The sequence below is a fragment of the Marmota flaviventris genome, chromosome 10 (genome assembly GCF_047511675.1).
Source record: "Marmota flaviventris isolate mMarFla1 chromosome 10, mMarFla1.hap1, whole genome shotgun sequence".
Taxonomy (NCBI): Eukaryota; Metazoa; Chordata; class Mammalia; order Rodentia; family Sciuridae; genus Marmota; species Marmota flaviventris.
The window spans coordinates 23,950,409-23,965,363 of record NC_092507.1 but is presented as its reverse complement, the minus strand read 5'-3'; the positions used below and the strand labels follow the sequence as shown (position 1 = coordinate 23,965,363).

The 14,955-nt window shown below is 42.2% G+C and overlaps 1 protein-coding gene across 1 annotated transcript in view; it reads right to left on the bottom strand.

Moving 5' to 3' along the window:
• Zbtb8a (zinc finger and BTB domain containing 8A) overlaps positions 1-14,955 on the bottom strand; it is a 99,376-nt gene that overhangs the window by 83,863 nt on the left and 558 nt on the right. The gene's annotated exons all lie outside the window — the stretch shown is intronic.

The following is a 14,955-nucleotide window of genomic DNA, read 5'->3' as shown; positions in this document are numbered from 1 at the left end:
TTTTGTCTATCAGAGAGCTCAAAACTTTACAGATGGTCTGTCACTTACGATGATTCCACTGAATGCTTTTTCAACTTTAGTGAAAGGTGCACCTATACAGCCATTCTGGTTTTTACTTTCAGTGTAGTACTTAATAAATCACATGAGATATTCAAGAATTTGTCACAGGCTTGGTGTTAGATGATTTTGCCCAACTGTAGGCTAATGTAAGTGTTCTGAGCACATTTAAGGTAAGCCCGGCTAAACTATGTTGTTCTGTGGGTTAGGGGCATTAAGTGCTTATGTTTTTGATTTACTGTGGGTTTAATCAGGACACAACTCCATCAAAAGTCAGAGCATCTATATTTAATATTTAGTTCTATTAACTACTGTTATGCTCGAATTCGGGTCCCCCAAAAGACCACCAGAGACTGAGATCAATGTAAGTAGCAAAGAGGTGTTTATTTCGAGCTAGCTCGGTCCTCCTCGTGCACACAGCAACTGGTGACACTGAGAGGCCCCGAGCCCAGGGTTTGCAGCAGTTTTATACATTCTTTGGGGAAGGCAGGGACCCCCATATACATCATAGTATCTATTAGCAAATCATCACACACCGCGGGAAAATCAAATAACAACTCTAAAACATGATTAGCACATACACTGGCGGGAACAAGTTGGGTAAGGGTGATTGGTTAGTACCAGAGGGGGATTCATTTGAACTGATTGGTTTAAGCCAAGGGGGGTATTCGTGCTGAACTACATGGTTTCCCAACACCATAAACTACTGGGAGGGTCATCTGGCATCCCAGGTATTTCCCTGTCTCATGCTGATTGGGGCTGCTGGGGGTTGGTATGGGTCCCCACCTAGCCTGAGTCAGGGATACCTGGCGCAGCAGATCTCTCCTGTTATTTGTAGATAAACCACTTAACAGGGTAGGAATGTGCCTAGGAGTGCTCTGTGGTTTTTTTCAAGGACAAAGGTCATGTCCCTTCCTTGGACAGGCTTTGCTCTGAGGTAGAGGCTGGTTTTTCACTACTTTTAGTCTTAATTATCCCTTCATTCTCCAGGCCTTTTATTATTACTTTTTTTGGGGGAGGAGGGGTACTGAGGATTGAACTCTACCACTGAGCCACATCCCCAGCCCTATTTTGTATTTTATTTAGAGACAGGGTCTCACTGAGTGCCGCAGTCCGGCTGGGCAAATAACCGGGAGGTGACAAGCAACTTGAAGGTTGAAGCGGGAACTGCTTTATTGTAGGGAAAATTTAGTGGGAACTGAGTGAGAACTCAAGGTAGTGGAACCCAAGGTAGCAGGAGCCGCCTTATTGCAAAACAGTAGAGGTATATAGACCTAACTGATTATACACAGCTAGACTCAATTAGCATCATCCAGTTATGGCAATCAGCCAATAAGGAATCTCCACCAACTTAATGGCATGGTGGTGTTGCTTCACAAACCACTCCTCCTGGCAAAGTGCCAGGTGCCATCTTGACTTGATCTGAGGTCCCCAACAACTGAGTGCTTAGTGCCTTGCTTTTGCTGAGGCTGGCTTTGAACTCACGATCTTCCTGCCACAGCCTCCCAAGCTGCTGGGATTACAGGCGTGCTCCACCTGGCCTGGCCTGAGGTTTATTTTATTTTTTATTTTTAGTTGTAGATGGACACAATACCTTCATTTAGTTTAGCTTTTTTAATGTGGTTTTGGGGATTGAACCCAGTGCCTCACATGTGCTAGGCAAGCGCTCTACCACTGAGCCACAAAATGGCTCCCAAAAAAGGAATATTTTGCTGGGCCCAGTGGCACATACTTGTAATCCCAGCAGCTCGGAATGCTGAGGCAGGAGGAGTTCAAAGCCAGCCTCAGCAATTTAGCAAGGCCCTGTCTCTAAATAAAATATATATAGGGTTAGGGAATGTGGCTCAGTGGTTAAGTGACCTTGGGTTCAGTTCCTGGTACCAATCCCCCCCAAATATAAGTAAATACATACAAACATAAAAGGGACATTCTTTCCTTTTCCTTTTCTCCCTCTTCTCCCACCTAATCTACCCCCTTCCCCACTCCCCCCCTCCCACAGGCAGGGCGGGGTGCAAGATTAACCTGAATTTTGTATGTTCCACAGGAAGGAGATGTCAGCCAGAGGATCTAGGAAGTGACAATTCAATTAACAAGTGAATCTCAAAACACCCTGGGCTCCCTGTCAGGGCACACCTGGAATGTAGCCCTTGAAGAGCTCCTTTAAAATCTCCCTGTTCCTCCTGGTGGGGAGAGGCACAGCCTTTGGGACAGAAATCCCTTGTGTTTCTCTTTTGCTAGCAAAGCATTAAAACTTCTTTTTCCTTTTTCTCAAAACCATGTCTTCATTATTAAATTGACATTAATTGGCATTGGGGACAGGGACGGAGCTTTTGGTTAAGACTCTATTTATCATTTCTATCTATCTACCTACCTACAAATGAAAAGTGTCTACTGAGAGGGCCTGAAAGCAGCCACAGGTCAAAAGCAACAAGCACTCCTAGTATCCAGATCTTGGTTTCTAAATTAACCACTTTCTATTAAATAGAACCAGGGCTCCTTGGAGAAGTAACTGATTCCAGGGCTGGACAGGAAAAAATAAAAGATGATCCTTGAGACACTGTGTATCAGGAAGGAAGGAAGTATTCGGAAAACCATAGGGACATGTGAAATGGACACAAAAGTTGGCTTGAACGGGCTTTTGTGGGCCAGACCTGTGACAATTCAAGCATTAAAATAAATGGCAGCAATGGATTACAAGCCAATGAATAAAACCACGAGTCCACATGATATAAAAAATAAATAAATGAATACAATTTTTAAAATTTGATGAAGAACAAAATTTATGTACAAAATACTTTTTAATTGCCAAGGGGAAAGGTGTTATTTTACAGTCTAGAAGGCTGGCAGACTTTTTTTTTTTTGGTACCAGGGATTGAACCAGGGGGCGCTTGACCACTGAGTCACATTCTCAGCCCTTTTTATTTTTATCAGGGTCTCTCTAAGTTGCTTTGGGCCTCGCTAAATGGCTGAGGCTGGATTTGAACTTGCGATCCTCCTGCCTCAGCTTCCGGAGTTGCTAGGATTCCAGGCGTGCGCCACCGCTCCCGGCTCAGACGTCATCTTCATCAGGGATAAAAGCGAGCCATCAGCAATGAGTTGAAATGACAGGCTGAAATTGAGCGCCACCTGACACGGTGCGTTGCGAAGCCCGCAGCATCATTTCTGCGATAATGCGGTCTGAGTTGCAGAACCCAATCTACCCGAGACCAACGCGACTAACGGAAGGAGATGCTACAAACTAGCTGACGCCCGGCGCCCCGATTGCAGCCCGAGCCCGGCAGCCGCCGACCCTCCGAGTGCTCGGCGCCCGACGGCTCCAGACACGCCCCGCGCCGTGCACGGTTCCCCGAAGCTGGCGCCGCTGCAGCCCTGAGGCTCCACGTGCCTTCCCGCCTTTCCCAGGGCCAGGCTGGGCCGTGGTTCCACAGCTCCTCGCGGGCGTGGGCAGGGCCTCCCGGAACCGGTGCCCGCCGCCGCCCGCGCCTCCTTTGTGACCGTCCCCAGCCCTCGGAGCCAGCGCGCCATCGCCACGGTGCGCCCTCAGCTGCAAATGGCGCCCGCTGTCTTCTTCGCCTCCCGCGGCTCTCGAGCCGGCGACGCCTGTGAGCCGCGCGTCACGACAGCTACTGATATATACCTGCCACCCTCCTGGGGTCCTGCGGGAGTCCCGGCACCAAGAGCTGGATCACCGCGCTCCTGTGGTACTGGAGAACCCAGGGGCGTTTTGCCACTGAGCTACCTTGCCAGGCCTTTTTATTTTTTATTTTGAGACAGGCTCTTGTTCAATCGCCCAGGCTGGTTACAATTTGCCATCCTTCTGCCTCAGATTCCCGAGTAGTTGGGATTACATTCGTGTGTGCCTCTGTGCGCCGCAAGACTTTTCCCCCCTTAGTGTGGTGAAATATGTATTCCCTAAAATTTTATTATTTTGAAGTATTCATTGGCATTAAATACATTCATAGTCTTGAGCAACCACCAACACTATCTAGTTCCAGAACTTTTCAACACTCAAAGGGAAACTGTTACCCACTAGCAGTCATTCTGTCGCAGGAGGGGGTCAGGAGGTCACCTCTCTAGGGGGTTCTATAGAGGGGATCTCAGCTCAGGAGAATGGGGTCCTTGACAGAGGTATAGGAAAATAATTTTAGCACGTGTCAGATATTGAGGTACAGATTTATTTAGGAAATTGAGGAATGTGCATTCACGAGAAGTAAGGAGCATGCCACGTCCAGAGTGAGATATGTTTTCGGAGTTTTCAGGCTGTTTTTTGAAGGGGAATTTGGTGAGGGGCGGGCATGTGAGGATGACGTCAGTCTGGCCAAGACAAGATGGTTTGTGGTTTGACAGTTCTCAGGCTCCTTAGGTTGACTTCTCGGTAATATGAGCAATAGGTAAAATTAGGAAAGTGCTTTATATAACATGTTTCATACCTCCTTTGCTTAATCTACTCGAAAAACACATGAATTAGGGGGTTAATTAACAGTGCATAGAACAAATTTTCATAAGCAAATGAAGTTTTAGTGACTTTAAGATTATGAATGAAGATTTATAGACTTCCCAGAAATTTGTGGTAGACAGGCCTGGGAAAGGGAATTGACTTGGGGAGGGAAGATATGAGAAACTTTCACAAGATTTTCATTTTCAAGTTACAGTCTCCTTTTCTTTTGTCTCTTTCTACCTATCGTTTTTTTTTATATTTCTTCCATTTTATCTATTTTTCTCTTCTCCCCTAGCTCCTAGTAGTCACCACTCTGCTTTTTTTGTGTGTGTGTGGGGGTACTGGGGATTGAACTCAGGGGTACACAACCACTGAGCCACATCCCCAGCCCTATTTTGTATTTTATTTAGAGACAGGGTCTCACTGAGCTGCTTAGTGCCTCGAAGTTGCTGAGGCTGGCTTTGAACTCACCATCCTCCTGCCTTAACTTCCCACTGCGCCTGGCTACCACTCTGCTTCTTGTTTCTATGAACTTGCCTATTCTGGATATTTCATATAAATGGAAATAAAGAATATATGGCCCTTTGAAAGCACTTTCTTTCACATGAAACTTAGTTCATCTGTGATGTACTGTTGTATCAGTATTTCATTCTTTTGTTGACTGAATAATATTTCACTGTATGCATACATGACATTGGGTTTATCCATCCATCAGTTGATGGACATTGGGTTGTTTCACTTTTTAGCTCTTGTGAATAAAACTACTTTGGATTGTTTGCAGTATCCTGTTACCCTGCCTTGGTCTTGTACAGTCTGGGTGACCTTACTGAAATTTTACCCTGCCCTAATCTTTCTTGTCTTTGAGGACAAGATGCCTCAAGGCCAGAAGTTCCTTTTCAGGTGGACAAATTGGAACTAGTGTGTCTAAGATTGCTGCCAGGTAACCTCCAGACCACCTCTAACTTCATTAAAATAAAAGACATGAATATTCCTCCCCTTTATTATCCTATCCCTCCCTGCTCATTTCTTTTACCTTGTATTTCTAACCTTCTGACCCTCAAGGAGTGAGACATTGATCTATGAGTTTACCTTCCATTTCTCCTATTCCTGGCCAAGAATAAAAATTCTCCTTCACTGCACTGCTCAATTGATGCTTGGGTCATGCCTAGAGGGAAAAAGAACCCAGTCTTTGAAGCCCAGCCAGTGGCACATGCCTGGAATTCCATCCCAGCAGCTCAGGAGGTAGAGGTAGGAGAATCAGGAGTTCAAAGCCAGCCTCAGCAATATAGCTAGGCACTAAGCAATGGCCCTGAATTCAATCCCTGGTACCCAAACAGACAAAAAACAGTCTTTGAGCTCTAAAATAAATATCTGCTGCGGCCCCCCAAAACACGCTGCTTGCCATAATTTTCTTGATCTAGGCAACATAGAGGTCAACATTCTTGTCTCCTCCAGGCTCCTGCTCAGGGGACATATCCACCAACTTCTCTACTCAGCTCCAATTTCTAAGAATGCCCTGATCCCCATTTAGAGCCCCCAGCTGCCCGACCCAAGTGTGCTGTGTGATCTGAGGGAACCTCTTATTTTTTTAGGCAGAGATTAAGCTGTTTTCCTTTGGAAGATTTATTTTTTTATTTTTTGTAGTTGTAGATTTACAGCATACCTTTATTTTATTTGTTTATTTTTATGTGGTGCTGTGGATTGAACCCAGTGCCTCACACATGCTAAGCAAGCACTCTGTCACTGAGCCCCAGCCCCAGCCCCTCCTCTGGAAGATTTTAACTGAAGGACTGGGCAGTGGTCACATCAGGGCTGGGGCAATCTTTTGGAGCTGGTGAATGGGCAGAACCAAGCCAGTCTAAGAGCCGCATGAAAAGCAGACAAGGAAACTGGACAAAGAATATGACCCACCAGGAGCAGCCTTAGTCCTTCCTTTTTAATTTCAGATGATCTGGGATTTCCTGAGAAATTCATCAAGTTATGCATTTTTTTTTAGTTGTTGATAGGCCTTTATGTATTTTTATGGGATGCTGAGAATCGAACCTAGTGCCTCACACATGGTAGGCAATGCACTACCGCTGACGCCCAGCCCCAGCCCAAGTTATGTATTTTTTAAAAAATATTTTTTATTTGTTGTGGTTGGACACAATACCTTTATTTTGTTTATTTATTTTTATGTGGTGCTGAGGATGGAACCCAGGGCCTCACATGTGCTAGGTGAGCACTAGGCGAGAGCTCTACTGCTGAGCCACAACCCCAACCCTAGTTATGCATTTTAATTTAAAATGAATCCTCGTAAAACTCCTCTCAAGGGGCTGGGGTTATAGCTCAGAGGTAGAGCGCTTGCCTAGCATGTGAGGCACTGGGTTCAATCCTCAGCACCATATATAAATAAATATAGTAAAGGTATTGTGTCCAACTTTTCTCTCTCTCTCTTTTTTTTTAATTGCTTTCAAACTTTAGTTTGCCTCGGCATCCCCCAAGTGACACTGATGCTGTTGATTCTGAGACCACACTTGGAGATCCATTGCCTTCAGCTTACTTTTGAGTGTCTGTTCCTGACAGCTGAAAGTGCCCCCACCAAGAGAGGTGCTCTGGAGTCCCTCAGGATGTCTGCTGCTGAGATGGAGGTGTCTGGGAAAGCTGAGAGCCTAGGTGTCTCCAGTATTAGAGCTCATCCAGCTGACTCGCCCTCCCTGCCACTGCCTGTGAGCCACAGGAGCACTGAGAAGGCACACAGAACATGTAGTGTTGGGAAGTGCAGCAGAGCGCCCCTAACCTCCTACCATTTTGAACCATCAGGTGTTCAAAGCTGTGGAGTTTGATTATATAGGTCATGTTCTTTCATTCTCTTCCTGTAGCTCTCACATTGAAGGCTCAGGTACGCTTCCTTGGAACAAAATCAAGTGACCATCCTTCTCCCAGCCAGATATTCCCAGCAACTCCCCCCCACCAAATTTCATACAGATCAGCAGTACCCTCCACTGACCCTCAAACCTACATACCAGGCATGCTTAAATCCTAGTGAAGCTCACAGATTGGTCCAAAATAGAAAACTACTTTACCTGCGAGTTCCTAGAGGAGTAACAGATCCCCTGTCCTTACCAACATTCTGGATCACAGGTGGGCAAACTCTTTTTAAGTAACATTTTAGTAAATATTTCAGGCTTTGTGTATAATAGATATCTGTCACAGTCACAGAACTTTGTCATTGCAATGTGAAAGCTGGCACAGATGATGTGCCTGTTTTCCAATAAAACTTTATTTACAAAAAAAACCAAAAACAGGTATTAAGTATAATTTAGTCTAATCCCTGTTCTAGTTAGTAACTTTTTTTTTCTATTACTAAATGAAGTTAATGAGTCTTTAAACAGATGGAAAGTGTATTTAGTGTTAAGAGTTTTATATTGTTATGGAGAATCTTTTTTTAAAAAAATATACAGGCTATAAATGTTTTTCTCAAGAGCAGGCAGAAAGCCCAGATAATCTCAAATAAACTCAGTCTCAACGTTTTAAAAAATGTAAAATTATATCAATTACATTGCTGAAACTGAACCAACTTTCCATCTTCAAAAGAGAAATATTTGAACCTGTTGTTTAAGCAGTAATAATTTTTAAAACAAGTACACGGATGTTTTAAAGGCTGGGTGTGGTGGTGCATGCCTGTAATCCCAGTGGCTTGGGAGGCTGAGTCAGGAGTATCCTGAGTTCAAAGCCAGCCTCAGCAACAGCGAGGTGCTGAACAACTCAGTGAAACCCTGTTTCTAAATAAAATACAAAAAAAGGACTGAGGATGTGGCCCAGTGGTGAGTGATCCTGAGTTCAGTCCCAGGTACCAAAAAAAAAAAAAAAGCATGTTTTTTTTTTTTTTTTAAAAAGCATGTTTCTATTAAAAATGGAGTTTAATTTAAATTTATATTATATACACTAATTTATTACTTTATTCTTTCTCAATTTTAATATGTGTGTGTGTATATATACATACATACATATATATACACATACATACAGCAAAACAACCCACAACCTTGTCAGCACTGGACTATATAAACAGACCTGGTACGTAACTACTTGAATATGAAGACCAATTCAGTTCTAAAAAGCATAATATTTTCTACTTCTTAAAAAAAGTATTGGGGGGCTGGGGATGTGGCTCAAGTGGTAGCGCACTTGCCTGGCATGCGCCGGGCGCTGGGTTCGATCCTCAGCACCACATACAAACAAAGATGTTGTGTCCGCCAAAAACTAAAAAATAAATATTTAAAAATTAAAAAAAAGTATTGGTATTATTGCCAATAATCTTGGCTTCTCTCTCTTTTTTTAATTTTTTTTTTTTTTAGTTGTAGATACACACAATACGTTTATTCTGTTTTTATGTGGTGCTGAGGATCAAACCGAGTGCCTCACAAATACTAGGCAAGCGCTCTGTCACTGAGCCACACTCCCAGCCCATCTCCTCTTGTTTTAATAGCAGTTATGACAGGTGCCTTTATAAGGTGAACTGATCCATTTGGAAACTTGGCAGATCAGCTCCATCTCTGTTTTCTTTTTAAGAGCTGTTGGAAACCAGCTGCAGAACTCAGAATAGAATGGTTGCACCTACCGTGACTTTTGTGTTATCTGTCTTACCTTTCTTATGTTGTGTCCCACATTATCTATTATTCCTCAAGCAGTGGTCATCTTCCTTCACAGAATCTAAAATGTGCTGGTTAGGATATTCTGCCCAGAAACTTGTACAAAGAGAGTTGGTTGGTCCTAACACAGTGGAACAGAGGTGGGAGGTAATATTTGAGCTCTATTTTAACAGTTCTCTTTATTTTGTGAGTTTTTTTCCCCCTTCACTAAAATCTTGTCCATAAAATTCCTCTTTAAGATTTCATGTAAAGTAATTGACCTGAGAAAAAGTTAAATTAGAAAGCATTAACAACTCATTCATGTGAAAAGATCAAACCTTAATTCCCTATTTTTATTCACTCTGCAGAAACTGGTATATGTATTTTGACCCTCCCCAAATTTGCAATTATCTAACTCAGGTCAGTTTCAAATTCTGGAAGGTCAGAAAATTTGTTTGTTTTTGAGGGCAACATGAGTAATAAAGGAACAAAAGACTTTTTCTTGAATCTGGCTGACACTGTTCCATTCTGAACTTGTCTCAATCTGGTCTTATACAAATCAAGATGAAAATTTAGCTCAAGACTATTTCCTGTTTATCCCCAGGTTGATTTACCCAAATTAGAAATGATTCGAATCTTTGATGACCCTAAATTAATTTTAATCTCAAACTTGATAAATATTTCATTAATAGCCAGCAGCACTACTTCTAGGTATTTTTTAGATTGGTTAAGTGGCTAATCTGTCTTGCTGATAACTGTTGTATATCATTGCAGATCTTTAACGAAAATGAGTTTTTGCAGATTTATTAAAATTCATTGAGTCAAGATATACTTAAAATATGTTGTCACTCAATACCAAAAATAATATATGGGCTGCTGAACTAAAGATTTGTGGTTTTGTTTCAAATAAGATTGTTCCTTGTCGAATTCCCAAAATCATGCACAAATTATGTTTCAAAAATCAGTTATAAACATAGCCTGTAATCGCAGCATCTCAGGAGATTGAGGCAAAAGGATTGCTAGTCCAAAGCCAGCCTCAGCAAATGTGAGGCACTAAGCAACTCAGTGAGACCCTGTTTCTAAATAAAATACAAAATAAGGCTGGGGATGTGGCTCAGTGGTTGAGTATCCTTGAGTTCAATCCCTGGTATACCAAAAATCTTTTTTTTATATATTTATTTTTTAGTTGTAATTGGACACAATACCTTTATTTTATTTATTTATTTTTATGTGGTGCTGAGGATGGAACCCAGGGCCTCACATTTGCTAGTCGGCGAGCACTCTACCACTGAGCCACAATCCCAGTGCCTCCCATTTTTTTTTTTTTTTTTAAAGCAAAAAAGACTGGAAATGTAGTTCATTGGTAAAGCACCCCTGGTTCAATCTTCAGTACTAGAATAAAATAAAATATAGAGATGTTGGGAAAAGTAATTTCAAGAAAATGCTGGATAGTTTTTACTTTTGGAAGTTTTTACAAATAAAGCAAATACATTAAAATCAAATGATAGGACTGGGGATGTGGCTCAAGAGGTAGCGCGTTTGCCTGGCATGTGTGCGGCCCGGGTTCAATCCTCAGCACCACATACAAAGATGTTGTGTCCGCCAAAAACTAAAAAATAAGTATTAAAAAATTCTCTCTCTAAAAAAAAAATCAAATGATATATGTTAAAAAATAACCGGACAATGGAAATTTCCATTTGCATCATTTGTATGTTCAATTCTGGTTATGTTGTTGTAGATACTCGTGGGTATTATAGAACAAAAAGATTAGATTAACTATCCTATGTTCTATTTAAGACTCCCCCCTCCCTGTCTAAGCATCACAAGAATGCAGGCCCTGATCACACAAGGCATATTTGATCATATCAGGCCCAAACAGCATTTTTGTCTAATAGGTAACCAAAGAAAAAGTGCTGTCTGTGGATGTTCTCTCTTGTCTGTCCAGACATGCCTGCTATTGGCTTTGGCCTGTCAGGTCCTGGTTTCTGATCTTCACCAGGTGTGTAGGGACTAGAAACTAGTCATTTCATCTCCAGAGTAAAATGGAGTTGCAGGAGACCATCTCTAGGGTCCCTTCCAGCTCTCAGACCCTGTGACTGAATGGTCCTGTCCTACATCTATCCTAAGTTCTGCAGTATCAGCTAGTTCACAGCCAACCAAGACTCAATCCACCGGGCTCTCTCCACGTGTCACAGCAATAATGTTTTTGTTTTATTACACTAGATCAATATAATGGAAAGTTATTTGTTGTTTTAATTTTATTTTTAATTGACAAATAATATATATACACACACTATAGATAGTTTTTTTGAAATAAGAAAGCAATAGCATCTGGCGCATATTTTCTAAAGACTAGAGATACTCTGAAATGTGTATACAATTTTCATACATCTGAATAAAACAGGTTATTTAAACACTGTTAATGTCCAAAGCCACCAAGTTTAGAAAAGGCAGGGTATTTCAGAAACTGTTTAAATTGCTTATACATAGAAGTTTATGGAATGGGATGATCACAACAGCAGCAGCTTAGATAAGAAAGCCGTCTCCAAGGCTGTGAGACTGGGCTAGGAGTTCTAGGTGTCACGCCCCACACTACATTGTAACTGCTTACCTGCTGGGCTCCTGATGGCACGCTGCAAGTTCCTTCCAGGCAGGGATTGGGCAGGCTCATTAAAGACACCATAGTGAATGGCCCACTGTTAGGACTCTATAAATAATTGTGGATAACTGTTGAATAAATAAACAGCTGTCCTCACTTATTGATGTGCCAGGAGCAATTGAAGGAGCCAAGAGTAGCAATATATGATGCAGCAGTGAGGGGGACCGTGACCTGGAGCCCAGTGCTTGCTGGTTCCTGGCAGGGCTTGGATTCCCCTCAAAGTATGACTGATGTAACCCTCAGAAATTTCCATTAAATAATGTCCCTATAGTATGACATACTGTACTTGCCAACTACAAATAGCACCAAGGGATATATGACATTTTGATGGGGCCATTTTGACTGTTTAGCCAACTCTTCCACCTACCTCAGTAAAATTTATAAACAGTATATTAATCATAAACGGCTAAGCACAAAGAATGAATATTATTCAAATGAAGAAAAATGTTGGCTGCCTTCTCACAGGAAACTCCTCTGGCTCTATTTTATAAGAATTAGGTGGAGGAGCTGGGTGTGGTGGTGCATGCCTATAATCCCAGCAGCTCCGGAGGCTGAGGCAGGAGGATTGCAAATTCAAAGTCAGCCTCAGCATCAGCAAGGCCCTAAACAACTCAGTGAGACCCTGTCTCTAAATAAAATGCAAAATAGGGCTGAGGTATGACTCAGATGTGGCTCAGTCAAGTGCCCTGGGTTCAATTCCCAGTCCCCCCCCCCCCACCCCCTGCAAAAAAGAATTACTTGGAGGACTGGGGTTGTGACTCAGCAATAGAGTGCTCACCTAGCACGTGTGGGGCCCTGGGTTGGATCCTCAGCACCATATAAAATTAATTAATTAATTAACAAACTGGATGTTTGGAACACTGGGACCTGTTATATTTAAAAAAAAAAAAAAAGATTAGGTGGAATATCTTTGTGCAGTTGCTTCACATACTGTTAGGTAAGGATTAACAAAATCTATTCCCCTTTTGCTGAGATTTTGACCTTTGGTTAAATTTTCTAGCTCTGTTCGCCTGGCAACATAATAGAGTCATCTATCAACTATGTTTCCAGGCAACATTACATATAGGAGAATGACCCCTACGTGGTAAATTGCATCTGGGCTGGGAGACTAGAAATGCCTGAGGAGAAGCCACAGCTTTGGGTTTCCCCAACTGGTGACTCTTAGAACAAGCTTGGAGACCCAGGAGGCTATGTCTAAGACATCTATGTTGTTCTAAGAGATAATTGCTCCCATGGGACAAGAAGCTTCTAAGCTAGGGCAGCCTCCACATTAATACCTGATCTGTCTCCCTGAACATGAGCTATGCTACATGGACAGCTGCAGGGACTCCCATAGAACGACAACAGCTGGTCTGCCCTGCTGCCAAGCTGTACTTCCCACTCTATAGCCTTCTACGTGACACTGATGCCAAGGGTGGCAGCTTATGAGTCTGAATGTTTCTAAACATTCAGCTGAGCCTCAGTAGGCCCCTAGAAGGCACTGCAGTACTGTTTGCTTGGCTTCCTGGTAGAGTAGATGTTCCATAGGAGCTACAGACAATAGTAAAAGATGTGCAACTATCCGGTAGTTGTTTTCTGCTTCCAACAAAAATCCTGACCATACCTTTCACAGACTGCACGATATAATCCATCTCCATATCAAGTCACCAAGACATGTATCTCAAATGGATACTTCCCCTAAAAATCCCCAAGCTTGTCACTTCTAAACCTTCTTCCTCAAAGCACACAATCCCCACCATAACTTTCACTGACTTTACTTTTCTGACAAAGGTCAAAAAAATTGAATGATGGGTATAAAGAGTACTTCCCTAAAACCACAGCTGTTAATGAAGAATTGGTAGTAGCAAAATTATCTCCCTGGAGGGTCAAAATGGATGTCTTCTTTCAGTAGTAATGATTCTATGTCATCTAATCATGATGTGAGTTACTGTCACCTTTTAAAATAGAGACATTTTAGAAATCAACCAAACTACTCCTATCCACCCACCCCCACCAAAAGTTTCATTTTTCTCTACAGAAGCATCTTTAGAAGAAAACAATTCAAATTTCCAGCACTACAATGAAAGGTCTGAGAAACAGAGTAATACAGGGTAGAAAGACATATAAAGGAGCAAAAGTCAACAAAATACTGTTCATTATAAGCAACCAAATAAAGGGCCCCTTTTTTTGGGTTAGAAGATCATGTGAGCAATCGCATGAAAGCACAAGGCAAGCCACGCAGACCAATGACAACAGGAAGTACAGCAGCAATGCTCAAAACAGTGTGACAGGGACTTCTTACCCACCCAACCCTCTGCCCCTCCCTAGCCCCTTATGCTAGACTTCACGTAGATAATTCTATTCTCAATGCACAAGGGACACACAAGCAAACCTAGGGAAGCTAATGAAAGTATGAATCCGTGGACCAAAGGCCACTGCAGTCTTGCCACTACTCTCAGAATTGGTGCACGTAGCCCCACCCATTGCCTTCCTCGAAGTGGGGTTTGTTGCAACATCAATTAACAACAAAAAAACCCATCACAGTACTCTGAATCACCAGAACACTCAATTCCACAACATTCTGTAGATAGCTAGGTCAGCAGTTTCCTTAAAGAATCTGCAGAGACTAGTGGCCACCAAAATATTTACATCCTTTTGCCAAATGATCAGAACCTATGATGTGCAGTGTCATTTCTTAAATATTATAGTTACAGGCCTTATTTACACTCTTTCCCAACACTTGACAAGGGGGACCCCCATCTCTCAAGAGAAACAGCTTCCTAAGAACACCAATTTTGAATTCCATTATAAGAATCCTGTTCCCATCCATGCAAGGTATCTATTGTGGACAAAAATATCCCTTTGTGAACTTAAACTGAATGTGCCAGAATGATGTCGGAATATAAACGAAATTACTAATAATCTGTTTGGGACCCAACTATGAATTTACTTATTATAAAAATATCACTGTGGGCTGGGGATGTGGTTCAGTGGCAGAGAACTGGCCTAGCATGTGTGAGGCACTGGGTTCCATCCCCAGTCCTGCAGAAAGGAAAAAAAAAATCACCAACTCCATGAGTGAAACCTCAAATTCATTACAATTATAAATACTGACCATCAAATATGATATAAATTTAAATGACAACCTGTTTATGATCCGATGATCCAAAGGAAGTATTTCCTTTAAAAGTGAAAAAATTCAGCAATCC